The sequence below is a fragment of the Dipteris shenzhenensis genome, chromosome 9 (genome assembly GCF_047967505.1).
Source record: "Dipteris shenzhenensis isolate YYH24624 ecotype China chromosome 9, Dip_SZ_1.0, whole genome shotgun sequence".
Taxonomy (NCBI): domain Eukaryota; kingdom Viridiplantae; phylum Streptophyta; class Polypodiopsida; order Gleicheniales; family Dipteridaceae; genus Dipteris; species Dipteris shenzhenensis.
Genome location: NC_141604.1, coordinates 17140770 through 17156452, shown reverse-complemented (window position 1 = coordinate 17156452; position 15683 = coordinate 17140770).

Below are 15683 nucleotides of genomic sequence, written 5' to 3'. Positions count from 1 at the left end.
ACACTTCATACTTGGTATTTTGACAGTGGTGCTTCAAAGCACATCACTTCCAAGAAGAGTCTATTTGTATCTCTGAATCCTCCACCCACCAAAAAGAAGGTGACTTGGGCGAATAATTCTTCTTATTCAATGTGTGGAGTGGGAGACATTATTCTCATATCCACTGATGGCACATATTTCAAAATTTCAGATGTTCTCTATGTGCCAAGGATAAAGAAGAATTTGCTTTCAGTGTCCTCACTCAATAGAGGATGATTTCAGGTTTTTTTTAATGATGACAAGTGTGCAGTCAGAGACAAAGAGAATGACTATGCTTTGATGTTGTCTGGCACTTTCTATCAAGGTCTTTTTCAGCTTGATCTATACGAAAAAAGACTATCAACACTCAAAACCTATTCGATTTTCAGCATGATTCATCATTCTTGGTTGTTTTTTGTGAGTTTTGACACCAATCAAATCGCTTTGAGGAGCAATCCATTTCCGGTCATTGCAAGAATTCTACTGGATCACGATATTGATGGAGGCTCATTAGAGTGCATCTAGTGGTGATTTCGTGTCTCATACTGACTCTTCAATATATTCCAGGCCATAGATGCCTTAGATGTATGCTAAATCAAGGTCAAAACACTATCAGTAGTACTTGTAACCAGGGCACACAAAGCACCTGTGCTCCTGCATTTCCAAGCTCATAGAAGGTCAGCATTAGGAGGTATCATTCTCCCCGGATTTACTAGGTCGAGGGTTTCTTGTGGTTCTGGGTCAGTCTCCAGTACTGTCTCTAGAAGCTCATACGAATCCAGAATAGCAGTAATTTTAAACTTCCACAGAGTATAGTTCGTACCATCTAGCGGGCGAATCCTCAACGCCTGGATTGTTGGTGTAGGTTCTGAACTCGAGCCACTTCCTGATGCCATCACTCCGTATGATGTTGAAGCCCTCGCCTCTCTTCTACTCTTCAATCCTTGGAGCTGCTTGGGCTCTGATACCATGTTAAATTACACGACACAGCGGAACAGAAACTAAACAAAGAATAGAGAGTGCACAGCAAACTGGAGATGAACAAAATTTTCCTTCAATACTGATGTAGTACAGGTGATGGCTTCGTCCACCCGTGCGCTCCCACAGTGAAGTTTAGATGGTGATTTAGACACATACTAGGAGAAGAGCTACTAGCTGGAAGATCTAATCTGATCTGATCTTATCCAATGGATTGGGAAGGTCGCCTCTTTATAGCTATGAGTAGTGATGGCAATCTTGTTGGCACAGGAGTAAGGAGGAACAACCTGTATGAGCTAAGTGCTCTTACAGCCACCACTGGAGTGGGCACAAGCAGACTTTGGCATGAAAGATTCGGCCACATCGGATTTGAAGTGTTGAAGGAGATGCAGAAGCAAGGTATGGTTGCTCACTTACTTGCAGTAGCAGAAATCAAAGAATCGTGTGAAGCTTGCATGATGAGCAAGCAATAGAGAAAGGATTTCCCACAAGAAAGCAAGAATAGAGCAAACACTCCTCTAGAGTTGGTGCATGTTGACTTGTGCGGTAAGATGCCTACACAGGCCTTGGGGGGATCTTCCTATTTTTTATTGATCATCGACGACTATGCAAGAAGATGTGAAAGTACTTTTTTTGCGAAAAGGCTCAAGCTTTTGGTAAATTGAAAGAATGGCTATACCTTGTTGAAAATGAAACAGGGAGAAAAGTGAAGAAAATCAAATCGGATGGTGGTGGTGAGTTTGTTTCTACAGAGTTTGGTGACTTTTGCAAGAGCAAAGGGATCAAGCGACAAATGACGACATCACATACGCCTCATCAAAATTCTATTAGTGAACGCCCAATGTGGACCACCGTGGAGATGGGGAGGTGTATGTTGAAAGGTATTGGACTGCCAAACCACTTTTGGGCTAAGGTTGTCAATACTGCGGTTTACATCCTTAATCGTAGCTATACAAAGGCACTCAAAGGTAAAACACCACATGAGGTTTACAATGGTAAGAAGCCATCTGTCTTCCACTTCAGAACGTTTGGGTGTGAATGCTATGTGCATGTACTAGACAAAGAGAGAAACAAGTTACAACCAAAAAGCACCAAATGTATCTACTTAGGCTATTGTAATGAGAAGAAAGCTTATAAGTTGTATGACCGAGAGGCAAAGAAGATCATAGCGAGCTGCAACATGGTGTTCAGGGAATGGTGTTCAGGGAGTAGCCACATGCAGTGGAGGTAGAGAAGAGCTCTTCCACATTATCATCAAGCGAAGAGATAATTCACTATGGACCTGTCCCAAGAGCTATAAAGGAGGAGGAAATATCAGATGATGAAGGTATAAGTCACCAACCTATTGTTACACCACCGGAAAAGCCATTGTCATGATGGGTAAGGTAGCTCTACGACCATGATAACCAGATGCCTGTGTCTATTGAGCAGCATGCAGATGGACCAAGGCAGTCTCAGAGAATCGAGGAGCAAAGGAGGGCTTTTGCTCACATAGTTAATATGGCCTTGATGGGTGAAATTATTCCAGAAGTAAAGGAGCCTATGAGTTTAGAGGAAGCACTTGCAGACTGAGCTTGGAAAAATGCTATGCAAGTAGAATATGACAGCATCATGAAGAATGAAACTTGGGAGCTAGTAGATCGATCACCTAACATAAGGGTCATTGGCACCAAGTGTTGGAAGGTAAAGTACAAGGCCGATGGCACTTTGGAAACGTACAAAGGCAAATTGGTTACACAAAGATTTTTTCAAGTTGAAGGGTTCGATTTTCAAGAACCTTTCGCTCTGACTACCAGAATGACCACTATTCGCATAGTACTATCAGTGGTTGCTCATAAAAAGTGTCCAGTTTATCAAATGGATGTTAAATCAGCATTATTGAATGGTGACCTCAAGGAGGAGGTGTATGTGGCTCAGCCACTAGGTTTGAGGCCCCCCATTGGTATGCAAGCTGAAAAAGGCTTTGTACGGGTAGAAACAGGCCCCAAGAGCATGGTACCAATGGATAGACAAATTCTTTCATAAATTAAACTTCAAAAGATGTGCCTTAAATGCTAACTTGTATGTGTATAGGAAAGGTGGAAAATCTACTATTATTGTTCTATATGTGGACGATCTCCTTATTACAGGTGAAAAATGAAGACATGATCCAGCAGACTAGAAAGGCGTTGAGCACTGAGTTTGAGATGACAGACTTAGGCTTGATGCACTAATGTTTGGGGATTGAAGTCTGGCAAGCGCCAAGAAAGATCATCTCTCAGCAAAAATATGCAAGGGATATCTTAAAGGCATTTGGTATGTCTGAGTGCAAGGAGATAGCTACACCTATGGAGGTAAATGCGAGGCTATCTATGGAGGATGCCTCACCACCACAGCAAACATCGGGAGGTACAAGAAGTTGGTCGGTAGTCTCATCTATCTGTATAACACCACGTTAGAAATTAGTTTTGCTGTTGACATTTTGAATAGGTTCTCCAATAAGCCCCGAGAGAATCGTTGGAATGCAGGGATGTGGGTGCTCAAGTATGTGAAGGGCACTCTTGATTATGGCATCACCTATGGTACGGGCACTTCCTTGGCTGGTCATTGTGACTCGGATTGGGCTCGAGATGTTGATTCTAGGAAATCAATTTCTGGATATTGTTTCTCTTTAGGTTCAAGTATCATCTCTTGGATCAGTAAGAAACAACCAACGATGGCATTGTCCTCTATCGAGGCTGAGTACAAAGGTAGCATGTTTCACTGCATGTGAAGTAGTGTGGCTGAGGAAGATCTTATGGCATATGGGAGTGCAAGACGATGAGGCTGAGGTGCAACAATCAAAGTTGCATGGCCATTGCTAAAAATCCAGTGTTTCATGCGCACACAAAACATATAGAGATTCAGTATCACTATGTGCATGATTTGATCGAGGACGAGATAGTCGAATTGGTCTACTGTCCAACATAGCAAAATGCAATAGATATCTTCACCAAGGCACTTGGGAAGGATCAACTTTAGGGTCATCTTCAGAGACTCGGCAAGGTAGTTCACCTATGGGTGGACATTGAGGGGGGGGTGTTAGATATGCTCAATGCCCCACCCTCCTGGTAACCACCAGTGGTCCAAGGTGCTCAAGTTGTAAGGCCCCCATATGAGGAGAAGCCATGTGTGAGCCTGGGACACTGGATGGATCCTAACTTGCATGTCAGATGAGGTCTATCAATGAGACTGTTGATGGTACAAAGGTGATCTATCTGAGTCTAGCCTATGGGCTAGGTAGGGTAGGTAAGCTGGTAGCACAACGAGACACATTGTCTTGATTGTGTGGGAGCCCCTTGCTCTTGCTGGGGTCTGGGGCGAAGGTATAGGAAATATTCCCTGAATATTCCATGGACGACTAGTCGATTCCACTGACTAGGTTGACTGGTCAGCTCCATCGTCTAGGTTGACTGGTCGGCTCCACCGACTACGTTTATCCAACTACTGCCCTCATAGCTATAAAGAAGCGACCTTCCCAGTCCATTAGATAAGATCAGATCTTCCAGCTAGTAGCTCTTCACCTAGTATCTGTCTAGATCGCCATCTAAGCTCCATTGTGGGAGCACACGGGTGGATGGAGCCATCATCAATATTGAAGGGAAATTTTGTTTGTCTCTAGTTTGCTGTGTACTCTCTATTCTTTGTTCAGTTTCTATTCCGCTGTGCCGTGTAATTTAACATGGTATCAGAGCAGGTGGCTCTAAGGATCAAAGAGCAGAAGAGTGTCAGGGCTTCAACCTCATACAGAGTGATGGCATCAGGAAGCGGCTTGAGTTCAGCAGTTGCACCAATAATACCAACAATCTAGGCATTGAGGATTTGCCCACCAGCCTTCACTAAAGGCCAGCTAGATGGTACGAACTATACTCTGTGGAAGTTTAAAATTACTGCTATTCTGGATTTGTATGAGCTTTTGGAGATAGTAATGGGGACTAACCAAGAACCACAAGAAACCCCCGACCCAGCAAATCCGGGGAGAACGATACCTCCTAATGCCAACCTTCTATAAGCTTGGAAACATAGGAATGCAGATGCTTTGTGTGCCCTGGTTACAAGTACTACTGATAGTATTTTGACCTTGATTCTCAGCATACATCTAAGGCATCTATGGCCTGGAACATACTAAAGAGTCAATATGAGACGCGAAATCAGACAAGGATCTAGAACCTAAAAAATCAGCTCACAGCTGAGAAGTTTAATGAAGGAGAGATAGTGGAGGCATTCATAACCCGAATAAAAAATCTGCATGACCAGATGGCTGGTGCTGGGATACAAAAGACTACCAAAGAGCTAGCTAGGCGGTGTCTCCGAAGATATCCACCAAGGTTTGATGGACTAGTAACAGTGCTTAACACTCAGGTGAGACCCCAACCATTCACATTTGAGGAGTTCTATGCTTTACTTATGGAGGAGGAATTGAGGCTCAAAGCTTGAGACGGAGGTGGCAATGGGGATGCTGCATTCTCTGCCACTGCAAAAGGCAAAGGTGGTTCCTCAACCAAAGATGAGTCCTCTATTAGTGGTGACAAAAAGAAGAAGGGCGGCAAGAAGAAGTTTCAGGGAGAATGCTTCTATTGCAAGAAGAAGGGCCATGTGATTGTAGATTGCTGGGTCAAGAAACCAGATGAACACAGATAAGGGGAAAGAGACAACTAACACAGCGGAAGCAAAGTTGGATTTATTTCTGGCCATTGAGGAAGAGTATTCCTCAATTCAAGAAGCTTCAACCACTGATTCATGGGTGTTGGATAGTGGTGCCTCCCGTCACATGACCTACAAGAAGCGTCTATATTGTTCCATGCAACCTCTACAGGAACCCATCACCATGACGGTTGGAAATAATGCAAAATGCCCTGTTGAGGGTACAGGTACAGTTTCATTTGTTTATGTAAATGGAGATGTTAAGAAACTATCTAATGTGCTGTATGTTCCACAAATCAAGAGAAATTTGCTATCAGTTGCTTCCATAACTAACGTTGACGATGAGGTGAGGTTCAACAAGACATGAGCAAAAATTCTAGATAGTGCTGGCAATCTTGTTGGCACAGGAGTAAGGAGGAACAACCTGTATGAGCTAAGTGCTCTTACAACCACCATTGGAGTGGGCATAAGCAAACTTTGCACGAAAGATTCAGCCACATCGGACTTGCAGTGCTAAAGGAGATGTAGAAGCAAGGTATGGTTGCTCACTTACCAACTTTTGCAGAAATCAAAGAACTTGTGAAGCTTGCATGATGGGCAAGCAACAGAGAAAGGCATTCCCACAAGAAAGCAAGAATAGAGCAAACGCTCCTCTAGAGTTGGTGCATGTTGACTTGTGTGGTAAGATGCTTACACAGGCCTTGGGGGGATCTTCCTATTTTTTATTGATCATTGACGACTATAGCAGGAAGATGTGGGTGTACTTTCTTCACAAAAAGGCTGAAGCTTTTGGTAAATTGAAAGAATGGCTACAACTCGTTGAAAATGAAACAGGGAGAAAAGTAAAGAAAATCAGATCGGATGGTGGTGGTGAGTTTGTTTCTACAGAGTCTGGAGACTTTTGCAAGAGCAAAGGGATCAAGCGATAAACGACGACATCATATACACCTTAGCAAAATTTTGTTATTGAACGCCGAATGCGGACCACCGTGGAGATGGGGAGGTGTATGTTGAAAGGTGCTGGAGTGCCAAACTACCTTTGGGTTGAGGCTGTCAATACTGCGGTTTACATCCTTAATCGCAAATATACAAAGACACTCAAAGGTAAAACACCACATGAGGCTTACAGCAGTAAGAAGCCATCTGTCTCCCACTTCATAACGTTTGGGTGTGAATGCTATGCGCATGTACCAGACAAAGAGAGAAACAAGCTACAACCAAAAAGCACCAAATGTATCTTCTTAGGCTATTGTGATGAGAAGAAAGCCTATAAGTTGTATGACCAAGAGGCAAAGAAGATCATAGCAAGCCGCGATGTGGTATTGAGGGAGCAGCCACAGTGAAGGCAGAGAAGAGCTCTTCCAATTTATCATCAAGCGAAGAGGTAATTCACTATGGACCTATCCCATGAGCTATAAAGGAGGAGGAAATATCAGATGATGAAGGTATGAGTCACCAACTTGTTGTTACACCACCGAAAAAGCCATTGCTGTGATGGGTAAGGCAGCTCTACGACCATGATAACTAGATGCCTATGTCTGTTGAGCAGCATGTAGATGGGCTAAGGTGGTCTCAAAGAATCGAGGAGCAAAGGAGGGCTTCTGCTCACATAGTCAATATGGCCTTGATGGCTGAGATTATTGTAGAAGTAAAGGAACGTGCGAGCTTGGAGGAAGCACTTACAGACTGAGATTGGAAAAATTCTATGCAAGTAGAATATGACAGCATCATGAAGAATGAAACTTGGGAGCTGGTAGATCGACCACCTAACAAAAGGGTTATTGGCACCAAGTGGGTTTGGAAGGTAAAGTACAAGGCCGATGGGACTTTGGAAAAGTACAACGCCAGATTGGTTGCACAAGGATTTTCACAAGTTGAAGGGTTTGATTTTCAAGAATCTTTCGCTCGGACAGCGAGAATGACCATTATTCACATAGTACTATCGCTGGCTACTCATAAAAAGTGGCCAGTTTATCAAATGGATGTTAAATCAGCATTCTTGAATTGGAGACCTCAAGGAGGAGGTGTACGTGACTCAACCACTAGGGTTTGAGGCCCCCCATTCTGAGAACAAGGTATGCAAGCTGAAAAAGGCTTTGTACGGGTAGAAACAGGCCCCAAGAGCATGGTACCAATGGATAGACAAATTCTGTCATAAATTAAACTTCAAAAGATGTGCCTCATATGCTAACTTGTATGTGTACTTGAAAGGTGAAAAATTTGCTATTATTGTTCTATATGTGGATGATCTCCTTATTACAGGTGACTATGAAGACATGATCTAGCAAACTAAAAAGGCGTTGAGCATTAAGTTTGAGATGATAAACTTAGGCTTGATGCACTACTATTTGGGGATTGAATTCTGGCAAGAGCCAGGCAAGATCTTCATCTCTCAGCAGAAATATGCAAGGGATATCTTGAAGGCATTTGGTATGTCTGAGTGCAAGGAGATAGCTACACCTATGGAGGTAAATGCGAGGCTATCTATAGAGGATGCCTCACCACTAGCCGACATCGGGAGGTACAAGAAGTTGGTCGGCAGTCTCATCTATCTGTGCAACACCACGCTGGACATCAGTTTTGCTGTTGACGTTTTGAGTAGGTTCTCCAATAAGCCCCGAGAGAATCATTGCAATGCAAGGATGCAAGTGCTCAGGTATGTGAAGGGCACTCTTGATTATGGCATCACCTATGGTATGGGCACTTCCTTGGCTGGTCATTGTGACTCAGATTGGGCTGGAGATGTTGATTCTAGGAAATCAATTTTTGGATATTGTTTCTCTTTAGGTTCAAGTATCTTCTCTTGGATCAGTAAGAAACAACCAACAGTGGCATTGTCCTCTACTGAGGCTGAGTACAAGGCAACATGTTTTGCTGCATGTGAAGCAGTGTGGCTGAGGAGGATCTTATGGCACATGGGAGTGCAAGAGGATGAGGCAACTGTGCTGAGGTGCGACAATCAAAGTTGCATGGGCATTGCTAAAAATCCAATGTTTCATGCGCGCACAAAACATATAGAGGTTCAGTATCACTATGTGCATGATTTGATTGAGGACGGGATAGTGGAATTGGTCTACTATCCAACAATAAAAAATGGAGCAGATATCTTCACCAAGGCACTCGGGAAGGATCAGCTTCAGGGTCATCTTCAGAGACTCGGCATGGGGCCGAGAAGGTAGTTCACCTACGGGTGGACATTGAGGGGGGGTGTTAGATATGCTCAATGCCCCATCCTCCTGGTAACCACCAGTGGTTCAAGGTGCTCAAGTTGTAAGGCCCGCATATGAGGAGAAGCCATGTGTGAGTCTAGGACAGTGGATGGATCTTGACTTGCATGTCAGATGAGGTCTATCAATGAGACCGTTGATGGTAGAAAGGTGATTTATGTGAGTCTAGCCTATGGGCTAGGCAGGGTAGGTAAGCTGGTAGCACAATGAGACACGTTGTCTTGATTGTGTGGGAGCCCCTTGCTCTCACTAGGGTCTGGGGGAAGGTATAGGGAATATTCCCTAAATATTCCATGGACAACTAGTCGGTTCCACCGACTAGGTTGACTGGTCCACTCCACCGACTACATTGATCCGACTACCGCCCTCATAGCTTTAAAGAGGCGACCTTCCCAGTCCATTGGATAAGATCAGATCAAATCAGATCTTCCAGCTAGTAGCTCTTCACCTAGTATCTATCTAGATCACCATCTAAGCTCCACTGTGGGAGCGCACGGGTGGCATCTGTACTACATCAGTATTGAAGGAAAATTTTGTTCGTCTCCAGTTTGCTGTGTACTCTCTATTCTTTGTTCAGTTTCTGTTCCACTATGCCGTGTAATTTAACAAAGACAAACGTAGTGTTACCCAATCTAATCTCAAGAAGATGTTGGCTACCTTTTATGAATATGCAAATGCTATCACCTTGCCTGAACATCCATTGGGTGCACTTGAGCAGCCTCATGACCCACTAACCTTTCAGAAGAGGATTGATTTCATGAAGGTAGGTTACACATAGGAAGAACCACATGCATCTTATAAGATTCCCAGAGTAGTGGATGACATTTTGCCTTCCCCACCACATTTTAGTATTATTAGTTCAGGTACCAAAAAGCCCATGACGTTGAGATTCAAATTTCTTGGGAGCATGCAAGACTCAATTGGCATGACAACGTTAGATATTGAAATCCCCCTCTAGATTTAGAGTTCTAGTGTGCCTTGGTGCAGAAGGAAAGTTAAACAAGGGAATTCAAGTTGTCTACTATGCCTAAACCCACTGAAAACCCTGATGAGGTGATTCATATATCCTCCCCAGATATAAAAGATTTGGATGATGCAAGAAGGATGCCAGAAGTGATTGAAAGTGTATAGTAGTAGATGTAAGGGGCAACACAGGCAATTCTAGTTGTTCCAAGAATCACATTGGCTCAAGGTGATGCAACATTAGCTCAACTTAACTCATCTTTCTCCACACTGTCGTAGGAGGGAAACTACAGCATATGGATGAATTATTGGATGAGTTGAACATTGAGAGAAACATGCATGAAACTTTCAAGGCTGGCCATGAGAAATTTAAAAATCACATGCATAACAAGGTGATAAGCTATAGCCAAGACTGCAGTTACAAATCCATACCCTTAAGGAGGAAAAGTTAAAATGACTGCAGGAAAGGGAGACTCTGATCAAGGTGATAGAGGATGTTAAAAAAGAATCTCAACTGAAAATTGTGTAGGCCCAGTCTTCTATGGAAACCCTGCAAAATCAGAATCAAGTGATTGAAGAGAACATATATCAACTACCAGACCTGCTTACCACTAAAAGCACTATTATAGAGGACATACACAGGTGGCTGAATGATACCAAGTGTGCTCTGTCTCAACAGTTGGATCAAATAACAAAAGAAAATGCAGAGCTCAAAACTCAGAATGTGCTGTTCCAGAATAGAGTGGTGGATGATGGCACCATATAAGCAGATTTTGTAAGTTTATTAGTGCTCAGTAATTCCAAGATATATAGAGACGGTTGAATGCATATATGAAAGAGATTTGAAAACAAGTCAAGGGGAAAATAATAGAGACATTGGTCCACCCCTGTGGAGATTACTTAAGAATAGAGGAATCAGTTAGAATAACCATGTTGTAAGAAAAGTTGGAGACTTCATAGAAAGAATTATATGAGGTGAAGATGGGTTTTATGTTGGGTGAGTCCCTCTACACTTAGGATGAGCAAGGAGCGAAGTGTTGAGTGCTCCAGGCCCTTCCTCACCTCCTATCATTTCCAATACAGTCTTAATTGCAGTTAATCATTCAAAAAATGCAATCTCTTTTTTATTCCCATCGCCAAGTAATCCAGACTAGGATGCAGTGCAAGAGTAGCAGGTTGTTGCAGAAATTTTATTGCAAACTTCAAATAAATCACCTCCACAGGAAGAAGTAGAGGGAGCTATGTCTTTGCATACATTTCATGCAACACTCTTGAATGATCTAACTGACAGAGTGTGCCAAATTGTTGAGGAAAAACATAGTTTTGTTGCTACACCTACTCGTATAGATACTCACACGACTATTGCAAGTGACACTTATCTACCAATCGTGATCTGCAACCTCAAAATATCTCAGATGACAATGTTTTTCTAGATACTTCTACCCTTGTGGACCAGTACAAAGCTCATTATGCTTCCCATCTACATATGTGTTTTTCAACACATATTGTTACTCGTTTTTCTTTTTAATATGTTTTCCTATTTTCAAAAACGAGTAGCATGACCTACGTACGACACCTTAGAGTAGAGACCCGCTTCGCTGGGTCTCAAGGTGGGATCTTAAAATCTCTTCTATTTCAAGAAATACAATTTTAAGTTGCAAGACCTAGGCCCTTCTTGGCTTGGCTCTATGATCAGTTTACTAAACGATTCACCTAGATGAGTGACTCTGTAATGTTGATCAAGGGGCAAAGCATTTGCACCAAAACTCCCCCGCCCCCCCCCCTCTCTCTCTCTCTCTCTCTCTCTCTCTCTCTTTCATGCCTTCAAAAAGAAACAAATTGTAAAATTTCACACACGCACACGCACACACACACACACACACACACGTACATATACATATACATATATAATACTAAAAACTATGAACCTGCCCTAAAACTATTGAATTGTTGTCAATATATGCAATGAATTGCTATCCTTCTAATAGCCTCATCTAAGGAACTTGCCGTGTGAAGAAATGTATACACATTATACCTATAGTTATTTGTCTACGTATACCTCTACTAAAAAAGAAATAAAAATCAAATAAAAAGTATTGTACATACATATACACCTACATATATCTATACCTATGGATCTCTCTCTCTCTCTCTCTCTCTCTCTCTATATATATATATATATATGATAAATATATATATATATATTATATATTATATATACTATACCTCTCTCTCTCTCTCTCTCTCTCTCTCTCGTCTCCTCTTGCAACCCCATGTGACTTGTCTCGTCTAGCTGTCATCTCGATTGTTCCACAATCGTCCCGCCATTAGCAAAGACGGAACTCCCTTTGGCTATTGACGCGTGTTTCGATCATGTGCTCCATTAAGTTCCATGTGCATTTACTCGCATGTAGCCACCCTTTGTCCATAGCGCTTGCGCAGTCCGTACTGCCCTATGCCTACACTCGCTTCCCACAACAATCTATAGTGTCTGCGCATGTCTGGCTCGCTGCCCTCTTCACTTGTGCTCTCCCCTCTTCCCTCTTCCCTTTTCCAGCATTTTGCTAGCTACCACGTGCATCGTTGCACCCTCCTCTTTCTGCCTGAGATTTAATGGCGAAATTTCATTTGGATGATGATCTAACATTGTGCAAACATGAGAACTTCTCGAAGCTCTAGAACCTCCCCAAACCTCTGGAATTCCTCCCCGATCCAAACCTTCCAAAACCTCCCAAATCTCCAAAATATTTCTCCAAAGCTCCAGAAACTCCCCGAACCTCCACGTGGCTTCTCCTATGAGTGCAATTCTAAATCCTCTCGTTAAAAGAGTAGAGAGATACTATAGTTAAATAAGTACTCGATGCAATAATTTCTATTGGGGAATAGTAAACAACTGTGTATGGATACAGATTGAATCTTGGTATTGCACCAAGCTCTTTTCTATGTTGATCGTATGGTTTTGGATTGAGGAGATGTTGCCTCATGAAAGGGGTTTGCTTGTGAACCATTAGAAATTAACTGTTAACACTTAGTGGTGTGTCAGGTCATGAATTTTTTCAAAATTCCTGTCCATCGAGGTGCCGGTGATGCATAGCTAAAATCAACACATATATTTAGGAGATAATCCGGGTTTATACCTTAGTAAGTATTCAGATACAAAGAGACACACCACCTGTAGGGTGCATCTCTTCATACCTCAATCTATATTGCAGTTGGATTATATTTTGGTATTACGGTTGAGGAAGCAAGAGTTGAGAGCATCTTACTCATGTTGAACAACAGAGATCTATTTATATTATGAATACAATGCATCTTATCGCCTCTCTATTTCTATTTTGTTCATTGCAATGAATATACAGTCTATTCTTTTTCCTACTACGCTTTGTAGTTGTCCTTTGCTTTAAGTCTCCGATGCTTATGAGATTGTGAGATTTATGTCTTTCACAATTGCATACATATTAGTTTCGGGAGTCTGTACGAACTCGTAAGCATCAACATACAAAAATATACTCTTTGTAATGGTTTTTTTAAATTGCATCTAATTTTTCATCAATTTCATCTATGTTGGGAGTAGCTTCATGATCGTAACTCATCACTCCATTGGTCCACTTGGACTGTATCCATTTTTAAGAGCATCATCATCTACCATATCTTTAACTAAATTTTTCATCATGTCTCTACCATTTCCATTGTTTTTTCCTTTTTTTATTTGCTTTCCTTTTCCTTTCACCCTATGTTGTCCTATTCATGTCCTTGCTCACTCGCCCTTATTGTGAGTGCAGGCAAAAAAGGCACGAGTATGTTGCATTTTGCACTCGTCTCCACGTCAAAATATGCACTCCAAAGTTTTTAGGTCACTGACATGTGCCACTAAACATTGAAAGAGCCAAATACTTCCACACATGAAGTAACTCTCTAGTGATCTATGACACTTGGAAACTGAGATCTATCAAAGGCCCACTTCAAGTAGAGTGTGTCTCTTTAGATAGTTCAAATGCATTAAGCCACCAAATGTGTATTTTTGAATGAACACTAAATTCTTCTTGAATTTTTTATTTGCTTTCCTTTTCCTTTCACCCTATGTTGTCCTATTCTTGTCCTTGCTCACTCGCCCTTATTGTGGGTGCACGCAAAAAAGGCATGGGTATGTTGCATTTTGCACTCGTCTCCACGTCAAAATATGCACTCCAAAGTTTTTAGGTCACTTGACATGTGCCACTAAACATTAAAAAAGCCAAATACTTCCACACATGAAGTAACTCTCTAGTGGCTTGGGCATCTATGACACTTGGAAACTGAGATCTATCAAAGACCCACTTCAAGTACAGTGTGTCTCTTTAGATAGTTCAAATGCAATAAGCCACCAAATGTGTATTTTTGAGTGAACACTAAATTCTTCTTGAATTTTCATATTTTTTTCATGTTCAACAACTTTGTTCATAAGTATAATGGTCACCCTCTCTAGCTTGTGGCCTTTCACAACATCACACTCATCTAACTCTATAACAACAAAAGTAAATATTTCTCTACAATTTGAAAATTTATAAAAGTTAAACTGTTAAGAAAGTCCTTTAAGAAAGTATAGCTCAAGTAAATAAAGAAATATCACCTACTCCATGCTTTAATGTTGTAAAATTATACCATTATAGCATGGAATTTGCGTACATCGAAAAAACATTGTAAAACTTCGTGTGCTCAAAGGTGCTTGATCTTTGCTTTATCCCCTTGGTAGCTTGTCCAACTTCCTTTTTTAAACGTTGGACTTTTCTCTTGTTTATCTCTTCTAGCATATTGGTATCTGATATGTGAAGAAATCCACCTAGCAAATCTTGGAAAACAAATTTGTTTTTCTTCCTTGCTAATCTAATATATTTTGGTCTCGCAACAATGGGTTCTTTAAACCTTGACCTCCAAATGCACTTAGAAAAATATTATAAACAACCAAGTAGCTTTTCTACTAATGCTAGCAACATCACATGCATGAACAACTACTAATGGGTCTAGTAATGCTACTAACGTCACATGAATGAATGACTTTTGATGGGTCTATATCATGTTTCTTAAATCAAGTATAATCTCTGTTGGGGAGTGGGAGAGTAGAAGTGCATCATGGAAGATAGAATGGGAACCAAAGAGTGAATGTTCCATTGATTTGAGAGGGAAGCCTCTCATTTTATAGAAAGAGAGAGAGGGCAGCCTAAATCATAGGCACCTCTCTTACATCAAAGTAGATAACTCCTAAATCAATAGCACCTCTTCAAGAGCGAACCTTGTACTACATCATCACCTGTGTCATGGTCCAAACACCTCATGGCACTAAGTATGCTTCACACAGTCACACGCACACATGATCATGACTGCTAGAGCAAGCCCTTGATCACACAATTCCCAAGTCTTAATGTCTACAATGCACGCAAACAAGGATCCCTAAGAATGAAAGTGAATTATCTCTTCTTGATCACTCTTTACCACATATCTTTTCCAATAACCTCATTCATAATATTCCTACAAAAATCATGCTGATGTGATAAGAAAAATACACTTTGTGAGAATTGACAAAAACATTTTGCAATTAAAAAATAGTTAGAAGATTCATACCATATAACTTACACTGTAATTGCTCCGCCACGATTTGTGAAGCACTCCATTGGTAGAATAGCTTTATTGCGATGCCTATAACCAAACCAAGTTCTTTATTTTTCTAATTTCCTAGTTAATAAACCTAGCTCTTGCTTGAGATACCAAGTTTCTTACAACAAATTTTCCTTGTTATTGATTATCTTTAATTGCCACCAAACCAAGTTCTTTATTTTTCTAATTTCCTAGTTAATAAAC